Here is a 23,618-nt window from a genome sequence, read left to right on the forward strand (position 1 = left end):
CATCCCTAACTTATTCCCTCTCCAACTTATAAGTACAAATTAGACCAATCCTGATAACCCCAGGGCCTCTCTTCTTGTCTACCAAGCCTGTAAATGTACAAAGAACGCCTCAGCATTCTTTATGAAGAACTCATTTCTCATTTTGGTGAATCTTCGCAGCATGAAATTCTTCAATTAGAGTGGTTTTTTTTTTTTTTCCTTATTGAACATTTGTGAGGATTGTGGAATGTGGTTGTCCAGACTAAGTGAAATTCGGTGTAATGTTGTTTCATAGATTTTTTTTTGTTTTTTTTTTTTTGTTTTTTTTCTCAGTACTTTAGGGTGTCTTAAAACTTTCAGTATACACAGTGTCTGTTTATTGCCATTACTTTGTGGATAAAAGCTTTAAAATTATTACATTGAAGGATATTATATATGTGTAGACACGTATGCAGGTTGGGATTTTAAACGCTGGGTTGCAGTTAATTGAATTTCACTGAAATTCATGGAACTGGATGATTTCTTGGTTCTGCCAGTTATGCTGTGATTTATGTCAGTTTTGGCAGTTTCTAATGCAATAATGAAATATCTTAATGCCAAATTACTTGTCAAAAGTTTATTGAAAATAATTTATTGGTAATGTCTCACTCCTCCACCCCCAGGATATGTCAGTCGCTATTTATACATTTCCAAATCTCTGAATAGGAAGGTTTTCTCTGTTAAAACTTGTTGGCAAGACTATGTGTAGTTGGAGATGCCGGGTGGGTCAGTCGGTTAAGCGGATGCCTTTTGCTCAGGTCATGATCCCAGGATGCTAGGTTTAAGTCCCTCATCTGGCTACTTTTTAGGCAGGGAGCCTTCTTCTCTCTCTCCCTTTGCCTGCCACCCTGCCTGCTTATGCTCTCTCTCTTAAATAAAGAAAATCTTTTAAAAAAAGTATGTACAGTGGAAATTTCCTTAGTTAAGTTATAATTAAGCTTTATATTTTGAAATCCTTCACTAATAATCCTTCATGTATGGACTTAAATATATTTGCTTTTCTCTTTCCCAGTCTAAGAATTTAAACTCATCACAGACTGACCAGATGACTAGATGCAGTAATCCTCCTATTTACAGATCTTTAAGATAAGAGTTTTCTGTCAAAACACCTGGTGTGGAAGGTGTATTCCCTACAGAATCGTGTACTACAGCCCGAGGGGTCGTCATGGTCTTTGCTGTTTAATTAAAAGAAAGACTCAGTGCTTCACTTTTTCTTTATCGTTTGTTCTTTTTTTTATTTTGTTTTTGAAAAGTGTATTACTGAAATAGTTAATACTGTGTGATGCCCCAAGGTAACGTTTGGTTCTGTTAAACAGGTGTACATTTGCACTTTTTCATGCTTAGTGTTTATTGAATGGCCACTATTTTTTTAAATGATTTTATTTATTTATTTGACAGACAGAGAGCACAAGTAGGCAGATAGGCAGGCAGAGAGAGAAGAGTTAGCAGGCTCCCCGCAGAGCAGAGAGCTCCATGCGGGGCTCGATCCCAGGACCCTGGGATCACGACCTGAGCCAAAGGCAGAGGCTTTAACCCACTGAGCCACGTAGGCGCCCCTTCAATGGCCATTATTGAGGGAGTAATCGGAACAACAGATGGAGAAGGAGCTTCACTGGGTAACAGGAAGAAGAGTGGGACACCTTATCAAGTCTTCATCTGTAACGTACACTCACCCTAATACGAATGCTGATAAGGGCCACCACTTAACCTGCATTTAATAAATGGGCAGTATATTAAGCCTATTTCATGGATTGTCTCATTTAATCCTTTTAAGGGTGTGATACTTCACTCCATTTTGCAGATAACAAAATGAGCCTTAGAGTTTACATTTCCAACTGGGTTTATATTGTACTATTGCACTTGAATCATATATTTTCCTACTTCATGTTCATATTTTTTTAATAAATTTTTTTTTGAAAACGGTATTGCCATCACTACAGCCACCAGACTGTATGCATCATTAGACACCCACTGTAGCGGTCAGATGCCAAATTCCGTTGTTTTATTCTTCCTAAGGTCACTACCACCTTAATTTAAGTCCTCATTCTTTAATTTTTCAGTTCAGTGTGAACTTCATTAATTGCAAATCTCTACAGTACAGACCTACACCTGGACTCTTGGAGTAGCTTTGCTCAGCCATGTGTCCAGTGATCTCTCTAGGAAACATAGAGCTCACGTAGCTTGTCTGCCTAGAATTCTTGGTTACTGCCTGATGGCTGCCTGATTGCCTGAGGAGGTATTGTCTTTTTTCTTTGAACGACCTGTGAGGCCTGGTCATGGTCTGGCTCTGTCCTACCTACCAGCTCATCTTTGCCACTTCTTACCATGCGCCTTCGGGTTAAACTTGTGTTCCTCAGCATGTTCTCTCATGTCCCTGTGTTTCCTGAAGACTTTCCACCTCTTAGTTTTACTGGCAAAAGCCACTTTTAGATGTAAGACCAAGCTCATGTAAACTCTTTTGGGAAACCTCTTGATTCCTTTTTTTCTGTGGTCATTGAAGAAGTATGTGTATTTCATTTTATGGTGGAATTTCCTTTTTACATTTTTGCCCCAGATTTAAATTGGAAGCCCACATGGCCAAGGATAGTGCCTCTGACAACTGTTAAATCTTCAGAGGCAAGGTCCTAATGTGCTACAGCATTTGTACTCTTAGGTATAATTTTAAAGTGTAATCCATTCTCCCAATCTCTAGTTTTAAAGTGTAATCCATTCTCCCAATCTCTAGTTTTAAAATGTTTACTTTTTTAAAAATAATGTCCTATATTGGTCAGTTTTTTTTGTTTTGTTTTGTTTTGTTTTTTTTTTTTGCAAATAGGGTATGCCTATTAAAAATTTTAAAAGGCACTGGGGGCGGGGCACCTGGCTGGCTCAGTGGGTTGAACCGCTGCCTTCAGTTCAGGTCATGATCTCAGGGTCCTGGGATCAAGTCCCGCATCGGCACTCTGCTCAGCAGGAAGCCTGCTTCCCTCTCTTTCTCTCTCTCTCTGCCTTCCTCTCTGCCTACTCTGTCTGTCAAATGAATGAATAAAATCTTAAAAAAAAAAACTTAAAGAAAAAAAAAAGCACTTGAGGGGCACCTGGGTGGCTCAGTGGGTTGAGCCTCTGCCTTCAGCTCAGGTCATGATCTCAGGCTCCTGGGATCGAGTCCCCACAGCAGGCCTGTACTCCGCGGGGAGCCTGCTTCCCCCCACCCCAGCCCTCTCTCTTTGCCTCTCTGCCTACTTGTGATCATTGTCTATCAAATAAATAAATAAAATCTTTTAAAAAAAAGCACTTGGCAAATGACTTAGATACACTGCCAATATTTGTTTACTTCCTCTCTTTAGTTTTTAATTTTACTCTTTGTATAGCCCCTCTTTCAAATTTTGTTTGTTTTTATTTAATTTCTTTCAGTGTAACAGATTTCATTGTTTGTGCACCACACCCAGTGCTCCATGCAATACCTGCCTTCCATAATACTCACCACCAGGCTCCCCCAACCTCCCACCGCCCCACCCCTTCAAAACCCTCAGATTGTTTTTCAGAGTCCATAGTCTCTCACAGTTCATCTCCCCCTCCAATTTCCCTCAACTCCCTTCTCCTCTCCATCTCCCCATGTCCTCCATGTTACTTGTTATGCTCCACAAATAAGGGAATCCATATGATAATTGACTCTCTCTGCTTGAATTATTTCACTCAGTATAATCTCTTCGTGTTCATGTTGATACAAAAGTTGGGTATTCATCCTTTCTGAAGGAGGTATAATACTCCGTAGTATGTATGGACCACATCTTCCTTATCCATTTATCCGTTGAAGGGCATGTTGGTTCTTTCCACAGTTTGGCGACCTTGGCCATTGCTGCTATTAACACTGGGGTAGAGATGGCCTTTCTTTTCACGACATCTGTGTCTTTGAAGTAAATACCCAGTAGTGCAATTGCAGGGCCACAGGGAAGCTCTATTTTTAATTTCTTGAGGATTCTCCACACTGTTCTCCAAATTGGTTGCACCAACTTGCATTCCGTCCAACAGTGTAAGAGGGTTCCCCTTTCTCCACATCCTCTCTAACTCATGTTATTTCCTGACTTGCTAATTTTGGCCATTGTAACTGGTGTAAGGTAGTATCTCAGTGTAGTTTTAATTGGAATCTCCCTGATGATGAACATTTTTCATGTGTCTGATAGCCATTTGTATGTCTTCATTGGAGAAGTGTCTTTTCATGTGTTCTGCCCATTTTTTTGACATGATTACCTGTGTGTATTGAGTTTGAGAAGCTCTTTATAGATCCTGGATATCAACCTTTTGTCTGTATAGTCATTTGCAAATATCTTCTCTCATTCCATGGGTTGCCTTTGTTTTGTTGACTGTTTCCTTTCTTGTGAAGAAACTTTTGATATTTGACATGGATTTCTTACATGCAGATATGATTTTGTTTCTTTTTTGTAAATATTGTAATCTTTGCCTTTTTAAAGAGACCATTTGGGGTTTTTATGATTATTGACATGATTTGTTTTAAACCTGTCTTGCTATCTGTTCTCTGTTTTTCCCACCCATCCTCTTTCCCCTTTTCTTCTACTGTCTTTGGCTTAGTTGAATTGGTTTTTGTTTTTAAATGCAGTTTATATCATTTCTTCTTAGCTATAACTCTCTGGTTTTAGTTGTTCGTTTAGTATACCTCTTTAGTATGTTATCTTCCAGATTTTTTCCCTATCCAGGTGACCCCTGACCAGCTTGGGGATTAGGGATGCCAGCCCCATATAGAGTTGAAATCCCAATATAACTTATGAGTCCCCCAGAACTTACATACTTCCAGCCTACTGTTTACAGGAACACTTACCAATAACATAAGCAGTCAGTTAACGTATTATGTATGCTGTCTATATTTTACAGTGTATAATGTGGTGAATTCAGTTAGAGAAAATAAAATACAAAGAAAATCATAAGGAAGAGAAATACTGTATGAAAAATACAGTATTTTTAATACCATGTATTTTTTGAAAAGAAATCCACTTGTAATTGAACCCACGTAGTTCAAACCATGCTGTTCAAGGTTCAACTGTAGTTGAAGAGTACAGATGTGTGGCCACTTTCTTGTAACATGCCTTTCTGGCAAGTGCTGTTGTAAACCTCCGTAAAAGAATTTTTATATAGTCACTTATCTTTTAAAGAGATTGCAAAATATAAAAGAAGAAATCTTTCCTATTTTTCCACATATGTACACAGTTCTGGTGCTCTCCATTCCTTTGTGTAGAGCCAGATTTCCATGGGGAATGTTTTCATTCTGCCTGAAGGACCTCCTGTAACATTCATTTTTTTTTAAGGTTTTATTAATTTATTTGACACAGAGAGAGTTCACAAGTTGGCAGAGAGGCAGGCAGAGAGAGAGGGGGAGGCAGGCTCCCTGCTGAGCAGAGAGGCTGATGCAGGACTCAATCCCAGGACCCTGAGATCATGCCCTGAGCCGAAGTCAGGGGTTAACCCTCTGAGCCACCCAGGTGCCCCTTCCTGTAACATTCTTATAGTTTGTGTCTGCCAGTGATTGATTCTTCTGTTTATTTCTCAGTTTTTATTTTGCTTTTCTTCTGATAGCAGCTTTTTGAGCTATAATGCGTATGTAGTATGGTTCATATAGTTAAAGTGTGCGGTTCATTGGTCTTGAGTGTATTGGCAGAATTATGAACTGTGGCCTCATTTCATCATCCCCAAAAGGAATCCCCTTGGTCTTTCCTTTCCTCAGGGTGCCCCCAGTCCCAGTGCACACAGCTATCCCCAGTGCTAGGGAACCCCTGATAAACCCTCTCTCTAAAGATTCAGGGATCTGGGTATTCTGTATAAATGGAATCAGATGACATGTGGTCTCTTGTGACTGGGTCCTTTCACTATCATCATGTTTATAAGGCTCACCTTGGAAACATGCATGTTGTAGCATGTATCAGTACCTACTCCTGTTAATTGCCAGATGATATTCTGTTGTATAGGTAAACCACCTTTTGGCTATGAATGAATAATGCTGCCATGAACGTGAGTGTACACGTTTTTGTATGGATCCATGTTTTAATTTCTCTGGGATTTAGGCTTAGACTCGGAATCACTGGGACAAATGTTAACTCGTTAACCTTTTGAAGTATAGGCTGTTTTCCAATGTGGCTGCACCATTTCATATTGCCAATGGTGTATGAGGCTTCCAGTTTCTGTCCTTGTTTTGAAAGACGTTTTAAGTGGGTATAGAATTCTGGGTTCAGTTTGTTCCTTTCAGTAGCTTAAAGGTGGTGTTCCATTGTTTTCTGGGTTTCATTATTTAAGATGAGTAATCTCCTGCCATCTCCCACCCCCCTTTTTCCTTGTCTACAAGGTGTGTCTTAGTTGCTTCTAAGATTTCTCTTTATCCCTGGCTTTTAGCAGTTTATGATGGTCCTTGGTGTTGTTTTCTACATGTTTCTTGTGCTTAGGGTTTGTTGAGCAGCACTGTGTTTTCTACTTAAAGCCTGTGGTCTGTTGGGAAATAAATAAGGAACATTTTTATAAAATGAACTAATGTTCAATCTACATTACTAATGACTATAGTTGCAGCTGGCCCAGAAGAGCTAGAATTCTTTGAATTGCCCCGGGTACTGTTTTTCCTCCATGGAAAAATTGCTTTAGAATGGACCTTAGAGATCATTTTATCCAGCCATTACATCCAGGAATCCAGTGAGCTTAAGTGACTGGCCCCAAGTCATGAAACATGTTAGTAGTAATAGAACCTGGCCTAGACTTCTGGACTAGTTTTGTCCTCTTCTGCCAAGTCGTATCACCTTTCTGACAGACCAAGCATTAGGAAGATGATAAGAGGCATTCCTCTGTACTCTGCAGTATGAGTGCTATTATGCCTTAGATTTTATGGTTTCTTTATATTGAAGATTCAGAACTGTGGTAGACACGTGTGTATTTCATAATGAAATAAGAACTGTTTCTTCTCAATTCCAGCTCTCATTTTTCTCTGTAGAAAGCACTTCCGTGAAATACTCCCCGTTACAGTCTGAACTATCTTAGACTTCTAATACTTGGGTGTTGTCATAGGAAGCCCTGTGATTTGGTTTGCACAACAGGGAAATTTGATACAAAGGGATTCAGGGTGTGAATTAGCTTTCTCTTGATTTGTCTGTGGACCTAATGTCTCCCAGTGGGAGAGATGTATGAATGTGGGTGGTGATTAGTTGTTGTTGCCATCATATGCATAAAACTCCCTAAGATTTCCTCATGTGTTTTTATGCAAGTCACCCATCTATCTCTGGGGAAATGCCTTCAGATATATTTTTTTGCCCATTGCATTTATTACTCAGCTTTCATACAGGTTTTCATATATTCCAAATTACAGTTTATTAGATACATATTTTGCATATTTTCTCTCCTAGTCATTGGCTTTTCATTTCCTTCGTGGTGTCTTTCAGTGGGAGAGGGAATTTGAGGAAGGTGGTCAAAAGGCACAAATGCCAAGTTAGAAATAAGTACTAAGGATGAAAGTACAGCATCATGACCATGAGTCTGTTGTATTATGTATAGGAAAGTTGTTAAAGGAGTACATTCTGAGAGTTCTTACCCAAGGAGAAATTTTTTCTTTTTATTGTATTTAGAGAAGAGGATGGCTGTTCCAAACTTGTGGTAATCATTTTATGACATATGTAAATCAAATCTTCATACTGTTCACCTTAAACTTTTATAGTGGTATGTGTCAATTATTTCTCAAACCTGGGGAAATGCCCTCTTTCAGAAAATGGAGATTTTTAATTTTTTGAAACTCAATATATGTATTTTTTTCTTTTGCAGGTTATGCTTTTTATGTTTTGTTTTTCTGAAGATTTTGCTTATTTGACAGGGATCACAAGCAGGCTGGGAGGCAGGCAGAGAGAGGGGGGTGTGGGGAAGCAGGCTCCCTGCTAAGCAGAGAGCCCAATGTGGGGCTCCATCCCAGGACCCTGGGATGAGGACCTGAGCTGAGGGCAGAGGCTTTAGCCCACTGAGCCACCCAGGCGCCCCTGCTTTTTATGTTTTATCCAAGGAGTCTTTGCATAGACATGGTCCTAAAGATTTTCCTTTATTTTTTTCTCAGAAGTTTTATAATAACTTTAGTTTTACAATTAGGTATTTAATCCATTCTTATATATGGATAAGAATATGGATTGAGGTTCTTAATTTTTATGTATGGACATCCCACCTTTTTCTGTACCAGTTATTGAAGACTCTCTTTTCTCTAATGAGTTAAATTGGTATCTTTGTTCAAAATCAAATGATCCTATGTATGCGTGTATATGTATCTGAACTTTGTGTTTTTGCCAATACCACACCATCTTTAATTACTATTAGCAGTCATCATAAATCATGAAATCCAGTAACATCAGTCCCTCAGCTGAGTACTACTTTTTCAGAATTTAAAAAAAATTTCTTTCTTACTCATTTAGAGTCTATGAGGTCCTCTTTTTTCATCCTCATTTCTGTGAAATTTGGTGAGATTGTGACTGGATTGCATTGACTCTGTAGCTAGCACTGTCCAGTAGCAATAAGAACTTCTTGTAATGAGGGGGATGTTTCCCATCTACACTGTCCAGTATGGCAGTGATGGACAACATGTGACTTGAGCACTTGAAAAGTCATTAGTGAAATTGAGGAAACGAATTCTAAATTTTATGTGATTTTAATTAAGTGCAAATGTAAATAGCCATGTAACTAGTGACTGCTGTGTTGTGTATCATAACTACAGGTCATTTTGAGGAAAATTGATTTTAACATTAATAAGTTTTCTCACCTACAAGCATGGTATAGGTCTTACTCAGTTAAGTCTCTGATTTCTCTCATCAGTGTTTCGTATATTGTAGCATACAGATTTCCTACATAACTTTTTACATTTGTCCCTGAATAGTTAATGTGTTTTTTTATGCTATTAAGTTGTACTTTATGTTTTATTTCCAGTTGTTGGTAATATGTCAATAATATTGTATTTATTTTAGTATTTTCATGTTTCAGGTATGAAAGAACTTTGCACTCCTGGTATAAACTCAATTCTTTATTACGTTTTACTCTTTTTATGTATCGCTGGATTCAATTTTCTAATTTCGTAAGGAGTTTTGGTTCCATATTCTTGAGAGAGCTGGATTGTTCTCTTGTATTGTCTTTATTATTGGTGTTCTGATAATGCTGACTTCATAACACTGAGTTGAAAAGGGTGTTCTTTTGGGAAGGAAGAACTGGTGAAGGATTCTTTCTTAAATTTTTGGTGGAAATTCACCAATGAAGTTGTCTTGGTGGGGGTATTCTTTTGGTTTTGTTGTTTTAATTGTTGAAGTCTTTAAGTACAAATCAGTTATTTTAAATATATATACGTCTTGTACTTCTCCTATTCTTCTGTAACATTTGATAATTGGAGAAATTCTTTGAGACATCTCATCTAAGCTGTCACATACACAAATTGTAAGTTTCCCTTATCCTTTTAATATCTATAAGACTTGTAATGATGTCTTTTTCTTGATTCTTGGTAGAATTTGCCTCTTCTTTTTTCCTTTGACTTAATGTAGTTTTCCGTTTTTGAAACCTTTGGAAAGACAATCTTTTAAACTAATAGAAAAAGACGAAGTAATACTCATTCCCTAAATTTAAGAAATGTTAACTCATTTTGTGCATTTGATTTGGATAGTTTTTTTTTAATTAAGATTTTATTTATTTATTTGCCAGAAGAAGAGAGAGAGAGTGAGAGAGCACAGGCAGGCAGAGTGGCAGCAGAGGCAGAGGGAGAAGCAGGCTCCCCACCAAGCAAGGCGTCTGATGTGGGACTTGATCCCAGGACACTTGGATCATGACCTGAGCCAAAGGCAGCTGCTTAAGCAACTGAGCCACCCAGGCGTCACTGATTTGGATAGTTTTGATTAAAATATTCAAACACTGAACAATTTGCAGGAATTGAAACAGTGAGCACGTCTTCTTTTTCTCCCTCAGTGCCTTTCCGAACCACCGTTACTGAAGGAGATCTATATCATTCCTTTGCATATTTCTGTATTTTTTGGTACATATTTGTATGAATTCATCATCTGCATAAACCATTTTTCTAGTTGGAAAATCTGTCTAAATGGTGTACTTTACGTATCTTTTTGCTCCTTGGGTTTTTTGTTTTTGTTGTTGTTGTTGTTTGACTTAGCTTTGTGTGACATACAACCATGTTGATACTGGATCTAGCATGCATAAACAGAATTCCAATTTTCTTGTAGAATACCAACAGTTTGGGGTTATCAGGTTTCAGGTCTAGAAAAGAGAGTGGAAAATGGGAGGGTGGTAAATGGTGTTCGAATCTTTTACTGTACATTTTCCTTATCCAGAAGTATAAACTTCTTTTCATATGTTGGTTAGCTGTTTGAAATTCTTCTGTTTGTTAACTGTGTTGGGATGTTAAGAAAGTATAATCTTCTGGACATTGTTCCCAGAGTTATAATTTGAACTTTGGTGTTCCTTTCATTTAGTGCCTTTATACACTTTTCTTATGTTGTCTGTCCTTTGTCTTGTTACCTGTAATTTCAGCGTGAAAAAGGACCAGAGTATGTGCCCATCTTGATTTTCTTTCTTTTATAAGTTTCAGGTAATGTAAGGATGTTACAGTTTTCAGATGGCTCCTTTACTGTTGCTTGGTACTTTGAAATGGGAAGGAAAGCTTCTCCACCTTTACTCTCTGCCTTTCTTTTTCTGGCAGCATCCATTGCATGTGAAGACTTGCTGGGTGCCATCAGTAGGTCACCAGGTGGAAAGGGGGTAGCTTTGCATGCTTTTTGTGGAGTTAAGAGAAAAATCGGGCTCCCAAAAGATTTCCACTAACCAGATATCCTATCAAATGGGAGTTGAAGGTGTCAAGGTGCTAAGAACCTAGGTTGGTGAATTGAACTGACTTGGTAAACTTGGAATTAATAATAAAGTGTATGCCTTTGTGTGTTTCCTACAATCTCAAAGGCATGGCTGCATCTGTACCATACCTTTCTGATTGAAGAGATTGTTCCAGGGTTTTTGGTTAAAAATTTAAATCCACCTGTAGAGATTGTTTTTTGCAGCTCGATGTAGAAGATTTCAGTGCTGAATTTCTTTCCTGTGTTTGTTCTCTGGTGTTTAAGAATCAGTAGCTAATGGTTGTTAGAAATCACTTTTCTTTAGTCTGCTGTGTGTAGGGTTTATACCCTATAAAGAAGATTCATATATTGCAAGACTTCAAACGTGATGCAGCCTCAGAATATGTGAGCTACTGGTATTCTGTAGAGGAAGCAGTGCAAATATGCTATGTGGAAATTTTTTTAACTTTAAAAAAATTTTACCTTATAATACTTATAGATTTATATGCAGTTATAAGAAATACTAGAGACATCTCACATCTCCTATAACCTTTATCCTGTTTTTCCCGGTGATAATGTCTTGAATGACTGTAGGAAACAGTAACACATCCAGAAACTTGACACTGACACAATCCAGACTTTATTTAAATTCCCACGTTTTACTTAGACCCATCTGTGACATTGTCAGGTAGAGGAAATGAGAAAGAAAGAGAGTGTATGCATAATTAGTTGTAGGTAATGTTACCATACATGTAGTTTGGAATGCCACCATCACAGTGAAGATACAGAGGAAGTCCGTCACAAGAATCCCTACAGCCCAGTCCTCTGCTCCCAGCCTCTTCGGCAACCACTCATCTGGACTCTCTCCTGTGATGTTGTCATTTCAAGAAAGTTTTGTAGACGGAATCTTATATATGTTACCCATTAAGTGTGGACTTTTTTTCACTTAATCATAATTTATTAAAGGTGAATTCAAATTGTGTGTTTTACTAGTTATCCCTTTTTACTCTTCAGTTGGTATTCCATGCTCTGGACATACTGAGGCTATAATATCCACCCATTGTAGGGTATTTGAGTTGTTTTCAGTTTTGGGCTATGATCAGATAAAGCTGCTAGAAACACTTACGTAAAGGTTTTGGTGTGAAAATAGGTTTTTCTTTCTGTAGAATAAATGCACAAGAATATACTTACTGAACAATGTATTGACTGTGTTTTGGATTTTTTTTTTTTTTGACCATGTAGATGAGAATGAAATACCTGCTGTTAGACATTGCTAAACAATACACCTTAAATGGAAAATTGTCATCTTAAGTTCCTTTTAATTCTATTACAGTTTGTGTTTGAAAATACAATCTTTTGCCTTTGGTAACTGTGAGAATTTGTTGAAAACTAAATTAGCTTCTACTAAAAATTTTGGAGGGTTGGGTTTTCACTTATAACAGCATTTTTTAATATCATTATACACAATTCACCTGTCAAACAATTTAGCGAGTTTATACATGTGTCCATTAAACAGATATTTGTGGAGAGAGGGAGAGAGAATCCTGAAGCAGACTCCCCACTCACGATGAAGTCCAACGCCGGGCTGGATGCCAGGACCCTGAGATCGGGACCTGAGCTGAAACCAAGAGCTGACCGTGTATACCATTTGGTTTAAATGGTAAAGATGTTTCTTAATTCCCAAGATACCCATTGAAGGGCAAAGGTCAAAATGGCTTCAGATTGCCTTAGAGATCCAGCCTCTCTCTGCTACTTCTTGTTTCCCTAAGGCTGGTTCCTCACAGTTGGCAGAAGACCTTCACTGATAATTTGGGCTTCAGCTCCTTGTTTAGAACACTAAAACTTTGGTTCCTTGTAGCATACACCAGGGAGAGTTTAGGCTACCATAGCATTTTCCAGGTTGTGTAGATCAGAGTTCAGGCTACTGCACCATTTTCTAGGTTGTAGCTATTATGTTTATTGGTTCCTGGTTTTCCCACTGCGACCTGCCTAAGGGATGTGAAGGAGTGGTACCTATTACAGAGCTGGGGAAAGGCTTAGGAAGTCATTCAAGTGAGTTTTAGGAAACAATCTTGGAGCTCTTTTCCCATAGACATAGAACTTGGGGTCGAGCAGAGTTGTCTGACTGGCTCTTGCCAGTGTGTTTGCTGAGGGAATAAATCTTGGCAGGTCTTCTAGGTGAGGTTTGAGGTGAGATGCTGTGCTCTGTAGGGTCCTGGGAAGGGAGTTACGCACCTGAGCAAATAAAGAGAAGAAATGGCTGCTGGCGAGGGGTGGAATGATGAGGGGCTATGTACGTGAGCACCAAGACAGATGGCTGAGTCTGCTGAGGTTTGTAATGGTGCATGAAATGTGCCTCTGATGACCTTTGGAGGAGGCTGATTGTCCTCCTTGACCTGCTTCCTGAGAACTGGGCCCGAACCTATTGACCTCCCCTCACCTGCCTCGTTTCTTCCCTTCCAGGTCAGCCCTAAGCGTCAGCTACTGGCATGATCCTTCCATCCAGCATTTTATAAGACTGTCTAAGGAGAAGAAGACCTTCAGAATTAACAAAGGCAAGTGACTCCCTCCCTCCCAATGTCCCCTCATCAGCCCAGAGGCCTGAGGTTTTAGGGGTTCATTCTTCAAAAGAGAGAGTTCCAGTGTTCACTCTCTCTGGTGGCATATGAAAGTGCTCATTTCCCAACATCCTCACCAGCACAGGGAACTTTTAATTGTGGTTCATCTGTTATGCGAAAAATGTTATCTTACAGTATATTTATGTTATTGTATTCCTCTTATTTGGGGGCTGAAATTAAGGATCATTTTTATATGCTTAAGAACCATTTCTAGGGGACGCTTGGGTGGCTCAGTGGGTTAAGCCGCTGCCTTCGGCTCAGGTCATGATCTCAGGGTCCTGGGATCGAGTCCCACATCGGGCTCTCTGCTCAGCAGGGAGCCTGCTTCCCTCTCTCTCTCTGCCTGCCTCTCCATCTACTTGTGATTTCTCTCTGTCAAATAAATAAATAAAATCTTAAAAAAAAAAAAAAGAACCATTTCTAGTATCATTTACAGTGAACTGTCCAAGTAAGGAATCACCTTTTTGGCCATATTAAAGTGATAATAACACTATTAGGCTCTGCAAGTCCTTTCTATCAAGGAAGGCAATGAAAAGATTTGAGATGGGAGGGTGACTCATTCTCGATCAGATGGAGAAATTAGCCAAATGACCCCAAGTCCTTGGGCATGCAGGGAATCCTGGCCAAAAAGATAGAGCCTCTGGGTAGATTTTGTAAGAAATGCAAAGAAAGTTTAAAGTTACAATAAGGTCAAGGACCTTCCTTTGAGCTGAGAGTGAACCCAGGCTTTAGCAAGATGGGACCAGGCCTGCCTAAGAGGCCTGAAGCCTCCATTCGGGGCTCCTGAGGCAGCTTTTGTAACCAGAGGCGTGGCACCCCCTTGGAGCCCTGGGGACCTGGGTTCTCTGAGGCAGCGAGTCAGCAGCCTGCCTGCCTTCTTTCTCTGCATGGGCTGGCATGTCCAGAGTGCTTCCCAAGTAGGGTGTGGTGAGCATCATTTCAGTTTTTGTTTCAACATCCAGTCTGTTGTGGATGATACTGTATAACATACAACAAAAAAGATTTCCTAGAAATAAAATGCAAGATAACCTGTAAACTACAAGCTCACATGATTTATTAGGAGAATCAATAGACACAGAACTCCTATAACACATTGCAGTACATTTCTAAATGCTGCTCAGGTTTTGTTCTTAAGATAGTTACACTTTAAGCAACAGGGCTGTAGAACACAGATTTTATCTTCCTTTCCCCCTTTAATTCGCCATCTCCTTTACCCACGCTCCTCACCCTGGAGCTGAATAAGTCCATTTGGGGGCAATGTTTACTTGTGCCTTCCTCTCCTGCAGTCAGTCTGTGAGGTAAGTTTATAAGCATAGAGTTTTACCCACACAGGTCTGAGATGAAGGGAACATGGTAAGAAATACGTCTTTATTTTATTTCATTTTGCTTGGACATTTATCTGCCCCATATTCTGACCGCAAAATATTATATCGTCTTGATCTCGCATGTTGATGTTGGGCTGAGTCCTCAGTAGTTTGCACCTGGGCACGAAAAGCATATTTTGAAGAGGAACATTAAGATCTGATGTTTTGATGTAAAACACTTGTCTTTCCTGTGTACAATCATGGGACATTTTATGGTAATCTTTAAAGATTTCATTTATTTATTTATTGGAGAGGGAGAGCATGAGTGGGAGAGCCAGAGGGAGAGGGAAAAACAGGCTGTCATTAGAGTAGGGAGCAGATCCTGACATGAGCCAAAGGCAGATGCTTTACCGACTGAGCCACCCAGGTGGCCCAAGGGACATTTTTATTTCTAAGATCTTTATTTCCACAATTAAATTATTAAATAGATTGTAGTTACTTTGGTTCCAGCAGGTTTAAGTTAAAAAGAACAGAATGCGAAAGACTTGATTTCTCCCATGAGTCCGCAGGAAAATCACTGACCCCAAAGAAGAGCAGCCGAAACCTCATTGGCTCTTCTCCTAGGGCGGGCTCTGCAGGGATTCTTTCTGATCTCACTGAGCGATAACTTGTCTCTGTGTCTCTGTCTCAGGATATTTTGCTTGAGTCTATGGCGTCACTCAGCTGATAAGGGCATTTCTGCAGAAGACAGAATGTCATTGTCAAATTCTAAATCTTGGGACTGGGATGGAGACCACCTTCTGGAGATTAAAGGTAAGTGAACATTCGCCCTCTTCTTTCCCGAATTGTTTCATTTGTGAAGGTGACCGCCTGGTTCAAAATGTTAAAAATATATTAATAGGTGACTGCCTCTCTCCCACGCCTGTCCCCAGCTACTTGTGCCTGCTGCCTCCGTCAGCCACGTACTTGATATCACCAGGTCCCTGGTGAAGAATGGGTGCCTGGCTTCTCATCCTTTGCTGTTATCAACAGGGCTCCTGATAAAAACCCTTATCGACGTGTCCTCTGCATGAGTGGAAGACCCTGCCAGTGGGACTGTGAGCGCAGGACCCCCGTGTCTGCTGTATTCACAATCACGAAGATTTTATTATCAGCATGACAGTGTCTTCAGTACAGTTTAGAGTTGTGCAAGGCTGGTGATAGTGATATGTACAAAGGCCTTTCATAGCAGCTCCCTGATTTCGTCCCTCACATGCTCGGTTAACAATCAAGAACAGTTTTATCTTCTCTCACAGGAAATGAGACAGGTCCGGTTAGTGGCAGAACCAGGACCGAATAGACTGCAGGTCCCACAAGTCCAGGTGCTTCCGTGTTTCTCTGTACAGAGCCTTGTGCTTCCTCAGGGAGGTCTTTGTGGTCCATCAGTCAGTGGTGCCTGTACCTTAGTGGCCATCGTGTGGCGGAAGGAGCTGGATCAGAATGCAGGGGCAGATCGTGTGCAGTAGGAACAGATGCCACTGGAGAAATGCCTCCTCTCAGCCCCACGTCCTTTCAAATTGGTCCCGAGGTTAGTTTTCTCCTTCATGTCATATAGTTGGGTTGATCAGGAATACATCTGACATTTTCATTTCTGGTCCAGGTACACTGAGTCTTAGGTACCCCTTTTAAGGATAAGGTTGTCTGCCAGTAGTAAGGACGGCAAATAGCACAGGGTAGAACAGATTTAGTGGAGGTATTTTGGATCAGTCCAAAGGGTTTTTTAAAAAACTCAAGTCCCCTTGAAACAAAAGAATGCCTGTTCCAACCATCTTCATGTTCATTCCCTGCTAGAGGGTAAAACTACTTGACACTTGCCACTTGACAATGGCAAGGTCTCCAGTATCTTGTAGGTCTTCCTTAGCATAGGAAAGTTCTTTTGAAACCCTTCCCTCTCTTTACCTCCCCCACCTTTCAAGGGTGTATCAGTTCCCCCCACAACACTGAAGCCACTCTTTCTGTGCACGGATCCTGTCCCCATGCTTTAATAAAACCACCGTTTTGTACCAAAGAGGTCTCAAGAACTCTTTCTCGACATCGGCTCTGGACCTCACCCCACCAAACATCACCTACATTTTAAACCTCTATGACTGCTCCCCTGTCTACCTGCCGTTTGGCATTATTTGTATCTTTTCCTACAAATGATGGCAAAGGAGGCACTGCTAGGCTTTAGGGGACAGGCATCAACTCTGGAACAGGATCAGTGCACACTAAGATCATGGAGTGGAGTAGCAACCAAATTAAACACAAAACAAAGCCACTAAGCGAAAAGTTATGGGAGAGGGACCCGCAAACCCTCAATTGCAAGTTTAGAAAATGAGAGGGGAAGGAAAAGCATTTTGGTACAGGCACACCAGAAGAACTGTCACATGTGCTTTGGCCAAACCTCACTCCCCATTTGACCCAGTCGTTGGGGGAAAAAACAAAAAACCAATAGCTGTGGAAGACACACTTGGGTATCTCATCCAGAATAAGCAGTCAGTAGGTCCAGTACAGCCAGCAGCCCTAAAGACCTTGAAAGCTGTGCCCCAGATAACTGGGCATATGACCATCACCTCCAGGAGCTCTCAAAACCACCAGTGAGTGATTCCTATTCCAACAGCCAGATGGTCTACAAACCCTGGTGTCTGCTGTCATTTCATAGTGGATATTGTTTCCCGTCAGGCCTTAAGCAGAAACCAAAGAAACTTTGAGAGGATCTGCATCCAAACCCAGAGGGAGAAAGGATTTTTTAAAAGCTCTTTATAAAAATAAAAAGAAAAATAAACCTAAAAGTCGGCCCAAAGCGTTTCCACAGTTCTATCCTCCCAGAGGCCTGGGTTTGGAGGCAGCAGCACCTCTACGGTCCCTCCATGGATAGCAGGAACTCCGGAGGCAGATCTTATGGGCCCGGACCTCCAATTACTTCTTTCTTGCAATTAGGCACTTGGAGGCTGAGGATCTGTAGAGGTAGGGTGCCCCCGAAAGGCAGAGAACACCTCCCCCAGAGCACAGCGTCCATGAGGCCTCAGGCATATCAGTGCCCAGAGTTTTCGCCCAGGGCAAACCCTGGTGTGGGGGGCAGGGGAAGGCTCAGGTGCAGTCCCCCCCTGGGCGATGCTGGGCATGGCCAGGACAGAGGGCGGTGAACACCCCCTGCAGGGGTCGTCTTGGAAAGGCCAGTCCACCAAGTAGCTCTTCCCAGAGTCTGGCACCAGCCCAAGCTGGCCTCCAGTCTGTGGCTTGGTGCAGACCCAGACCAGGACCACTTTTGCCTGGTGCGTGGTGGTGGCAGGGGACGGGAGCTCGCCACTAGGAGAGCCGCCAGCCCTCCCATTCTGGCTCCTGACCTCACCTGGCACAATCCCAGCCCGAATGGGCATATTTACAGGCCAGGGTCTGGTTGGCCAGCTGCTTCACGCAGCGGAATGGCTTCTTCATCGTGGCGATGGGGTGGGCAGCGGGGCTCCCGCGGGGCAGCTGCCAGCGCGGTTTCTAACCCTATCCGCTGGACTAGCATCCGTCAGGACTGGCAAGGGGGGTGGAATCAGGCCTCTGCTGCTGCACACCTGCCACTCTGCAGGCGGAGGACCCGCGGACCAGGCGTGTCCACCATTCTGCCCTACCGCCTGCCTGGTCTAGGCGCATAGCTGCGGGAGGTGATAGAGGCGCAGCGTGGGCAGTGGCCAGTGAACCGCCAGAGCAAATCATGGCCAAGCTGTCCCTGAGGAACTGAACAGAGTACTCTGGAACCACTGGAGGCTGTAAATACACAAAGTCTCCATGAGGGCCATCCTCTGTGCGGATACAGACCTCTGGAAGTGCTCTAAGGATCCTCTCTCCTAGCTGGATGGATGTGTGTGACCCTGTAATTTACACCAGAATGAAAAATGTACCATTGGGTGGAAGGACCATAACACAGGACTTTGTGTATTGTGATCCCACTTATGGGGAAGTAGAGGGCCATGTGCATTTTCTGGGGGCAGGCACCTGGGTACAGTCAGGCGCGATCATGCACTAGGGGCAGGCACCTGGGTACAGTCAGGCGCGATCATGCACTAGGGGCATACCCTGGACAGGTACCAAGGAGGACAATGGGCCCAGGCCTGGGTGGGAAGTTGTGGGGATAAGCTGTGGGGACAGGGACCCGGACCAGTGGCCAGAGGGCCTTGGCTGTTCGGAGGTACCTGACCAGCAGAGGCGTGTGGGAGTGAGCGGCAGGAGGTGGGGTGGGGGGGTGGAGGGGTAGGGAAGGGGCATGCAGCCATTGCCTGGAAAGGTCTGTATGCTTAGGCACAAGGAAGCTCTGGAGAGGGGGGTGGGGGAGGGGCATGCAGGCGTTGCCTGGTAACTTCTGTATGCTTAGGTACACCTGAGTTCACAGAAGGGGTGTGGCAGGGGCATGCAGGGGTTGCCTGGAAACATCTGTAGTCTTTTGATTCTTAGCCTTGTGCAGCTTGGGGTTCTGGGACACTTGGCGGGGTAGTCCGACTGGGCTGGACGCTTTTGTACCGCGGACCAGGACAGTTGTATGACCGTCAGATGTTCTCCTGGGCTGGTAGGCTGGGCTCTGGCCTAGGCCATTCCCTAGGGGCCGTGGACAGCAGCCAAACCTCTTTGACCAGGGACATCGATATTAAGAGACATGTGCTGGGGAAAGGGACTTTCCCTGGGGATGCCAGGGATTTGGCTGATGTCATCTTAACCCAGACACAGATCAGTAGACTCCTCCATGAGATTGAAACATTGGAGGCTGAAGTGACTCATTGGAAGTTGTGCCAGTGTTCCACCCAGGGACCAAATACCATCAACACAGAAATACTGTGGAAACTGAAGAGCCACATCAAGGACCTAGAGCAGCGGCGGCAGCAGGAGCTGGACAAACATCAGCTGGAGGTGGCGGGGTTGCAAAACACCCACCGGCAGAAGCTAGCAGACCTCACTGACCGGCACTGCCAACAACTTAGAGACTATCAACAGATGGATCGGCTCTCCAAAGAGGAGATTGGGAAACTCACTCAAATTATCCAGCAAAAGGATTTGGAAATTCAGGATCTTTCTAGGAAAATCTCTGTGGCTTCTCACTACCAGAATGGGCACGTGGAACAACTTCAGCGCCAGTTGCAAGAGTGTACTTTGAAAAGCGAACAGGTCTTGGTGGTCCTAAATGAGAAGACGAGGGAGAATAGCAATCTGAAAAGGAACTATCACAGAATGACCAATCGACTTGCTGCCAAAGAAGCAGAACTCCAGAAGATGCAAGAGGACAATCAAAAACTGTCCACTAGAATAGAAAGCAGTGACATAGAGGTGTTTAGAGAAATGGTTCGGAATTTGTCACACATTATTCGAGAAAAAGACCTGGAAGTGGATGCGTTAAGTCAAAAATGCCAGACTTTAATGACAATCCTGCAGACACCCAGCACTGGTCATGCGGTTGGAGGAGTTTCTATTGATCAGTTCCAGCAGCTTCCACAGGAACGGGACACATTAAGACCGCGGGTGACGATCATGGAGGAGTGGAAAGAGCAGGTGCTGACCACGGTCCAAAATATGAAGTGTGAGTCATCCCAGCTTCAGAGAGATCTGCGACAACTCCAGGGATGGGCTTGCACCAACAGCGAGGTTTTGAAACTGCAGACGACCCCTCTTGACCAGATCCACACTTACCAAGGACATGAAATAAACTTACAAGAGCTAGAGAAGGAACTAGCACAACTTCAGCTCCGCATCAGGGAGCTCTGCAATGCCAAGGAGCTCCTTTTAGGGAACCCAGACGCGATTTTCCTCCGGCCCTCCAGCGACTCTGCAGAGGCAGCCGACTCTCTGAAGGCTATGAAATCTGACCGATTGAGTGAGTCTTCTCAGGTGCTCCGAGAGGAGGTAGAAGAGCTCAGAAAATCAGGGCAAGGAAAAGATAAAAAGATTGAAACCCTCCAGGAAGATCAGCACAGACGGATTGCTTCAGGGGCTGCTACGGGGGAAGGAGAAGGCAAGCCACAGGAACACAGCGATTCCAATTCCCACATGGAGCAGCAAAAGGAGAAACAGGCTGTTCTACAAGATTTCCCTCAGGCTCAGGACCTCTGAATCCCAGAAAAAAGTGAGGAACTGCTTTCTTTACAGGAGAAGCTCAGGGGCCAACTGAGTGAGAATGAGCTGCTGAGGCAGGCAGTCACCAGCCTGAAGGAGAGGATAGCAGATTTTGAAATGGATGTGTGTCGGCTGAAAGAGGAAAATGGAAAGATGGTGGAAACATGTAGAGAAAAGGACATGGAAAAACAGGCCTTGCAAGAGACAAATCGGCTGCTTTCAAAGATGCAGAGGGAGGAGGAATCCCAGCCTGCTGAGATGAAAGAGAGGGCACTTTCTCTGGAGCAACTGCTGCGAGAGAAAGAACACGGCGAGAGCGGGGAATTGAACAGGCATATGGACGTCATTCATTCAAAGCAGGAAAAGGCAGTTGTGGGTCAACAGGAGAGAGATGATGTCGTGTTGGCACAGAAACAGAAAGAAACGGAAACCTGTGCCCACCAGAAGGAGGGTCACCAGTTACATGAGAGAGAATTGCGCCTAACCCAGGAGCCGGAGAGAGGATGGCACCTCGCGGAAGAAGCCCAAAGTTCTTGTTGCCCGGAAAGTTTGGCTTCAGAAGACCAAGTGGCTCAGATAAGAGAGAAAGTGACCGTCCTGCAGGGAAAACTCATTTTGTCTTCCGCTGCCATGGAAAAGGACAACCATAGAGCCAGTCTGCAGGTGGAGTTGCTGCGGGAGCAATTGCACATGGTCACCCAGCAGAAAGAGGAAGCTGCGCTCCGGCTTGCTGCCTCCCAGGAAGAGGGAAGGCACTATGATTGAAGGCTAGCGAACCTCAAGCTGGAACTCGCTGAATGGATCGAAAAGGCAGACACCCTAGAAGGAAAACTGAAGTCGTTACAGGGACGATGGCATCAAACAAATGCCGACTTGCAGGTGAAGGAGGACCAACTCCAAGAGTTCAAGAAACAGAATGAGGTCCAGCAGGAAATACTGGAGGACACACAGAAGAAACTCTTGACCTTAGTAAGTAAGGCTGAAGGAATGGTGGACAAAACCCTCCTAAGGAGACTCTTCGTGGTATCTTTCCAGGCAGCTGATGTGGAACGGCAAGAAGCGTTGATGTCGATGGCAAGCACACTGGGGATCCAAGAAGACCAGCTATGGCAGCTGCGTGGTCAAGAGCCTGCGGTTGTGCCCAGTGGGGTGACTTGGGAGCCTGGATCCAGAAGCGCCCCCAATGCACCTAGGAAGCCAAATCACCAAGCTGTGGCCAATTCTTTTTCAGGAATTTTTGTCCAGTTTCTAGAAGCAGAATCTCATTCAGCTTCTCCATCGCCAAACTCCTCTGCTCATGACATGAAACCCCCAGATTCAGGAGGAACAGGACAACTGCCTAAGAAACAAGGCCCACCATGACTGAATGCTACTCTGGGATACACACCTGGAAAAAAAGATGTCAAGCCCCGAACCACAGCTGTGTCTCTTATTAACCCACCTGGACCGGAAATGGGTGGGTCGCAGCACTTTCTTCTAATATCTCTGATTCTTTACCCAGATACACGCTCTATATACTGTCACCTGTCAAGAAGGTTGGAATGGCGGCCAAAGACCTCTCAAAGAAATAGATGATTGTCAAGCCAGAGACGAGACCATGCTTTGAAGATCCCAAGTCACTCTGTGTCTACCTTAATCCCAAATGCCCTTTTTCAAAATGTAAACTATTTGCAGTTCTGCTTTCAGCTTAATAAACATAGTGTTTTATGACTTAACAAAAAAGGGATCATTTAATAACTGCAGAAGTATTTGCCAAAGTGAAAACAGTGGTGACTTCTTTTTCTTTTTTTAAGATTTTCTTTCTTTCTTTTTTTTTTTTTTTTTTTGACAGAAATTAGGGGCACACAAGCAGGGGGAGAAGCAGAGGGAGAGAGAGAAGTAGGTTCTCCACTGAGCAGGGGAACCTGTGACCTGATCCTAGGACCCCAGGATCATGACCAGAGCCAAAGGCAGATGGTTAACAGACTGAGCCACCCAGATACCAGAACAGTGGTGACTTTGTTAGGACAGTCAACACTGCTGGGCTTGGGGACTGTGGTCAAAGGATTCTTCCAATAATGTCTGTAATGCTTTAGGGTTTTCACAAGGGACAGGTGTCTTCATATATCTGATCTAGGGAACACACCAACTCGTTTTAGTCTTCCAAATTTATCAAAAACACGAGTACTCACTCCTTATATGGGAAACAAAGTGAATAGCACGAAAGTACAAAATGAATATAAGGTTAAAAAAAAAAAAGGCAAGTTTGCTTTTCCCAGGTAAGTCTCATTTCTGTTAGCTAATTTTTTATATTCTATTTTTTGAAAATCATTTCCTTTTCTGTGGTCTGCAAAAGCATTCTATGGGTAACCTGAGTCCTCTTGGGCCTTATGTATATTTGTCTAGTTAGGAGTATTGTATTCTCTGCCTTGTTTTATTTTTTTCCCTCCAAATCACTCTGCCTTGGAGACCATTTGAAATGGGAATGAATCCCATCTTATTCTTTAAAAGAAAATCCAGCTGCTTATGGTTCTACCCTACATTATGCAAATAGCTCCCCTTGATTAGCATGTAAGCGGTTTTTACCTGGAATGTCCATGGTCAACTCCCTTGTTCATTTCTTCAAAAGCCCCTTCAAATCTTCCTTTGCCCTTCGAGGCGAATTATTCCATTGCACCTTGGAAAGGATCCATTCAGATTTCTTTAAGGACCTCATTCCATTTTCCATTCTTCTCTCTCTACAGCCTGCCAAATATGGTCATTCCTTCCCTGCT

This window comes from Mustela nivalis (assembly GCF_964662115.1).
Source record: "Mustela nivalis genome assembly, contig: HAP1_SCAFFOLD_223, whole genome shotgun sequence".
Classification (NCBI taxonomy): Eukaryota; Metazoa; Chordata; class Mammalia; order Carnivora; family Mustelidae; genus Mustela; species Mustela nivalis.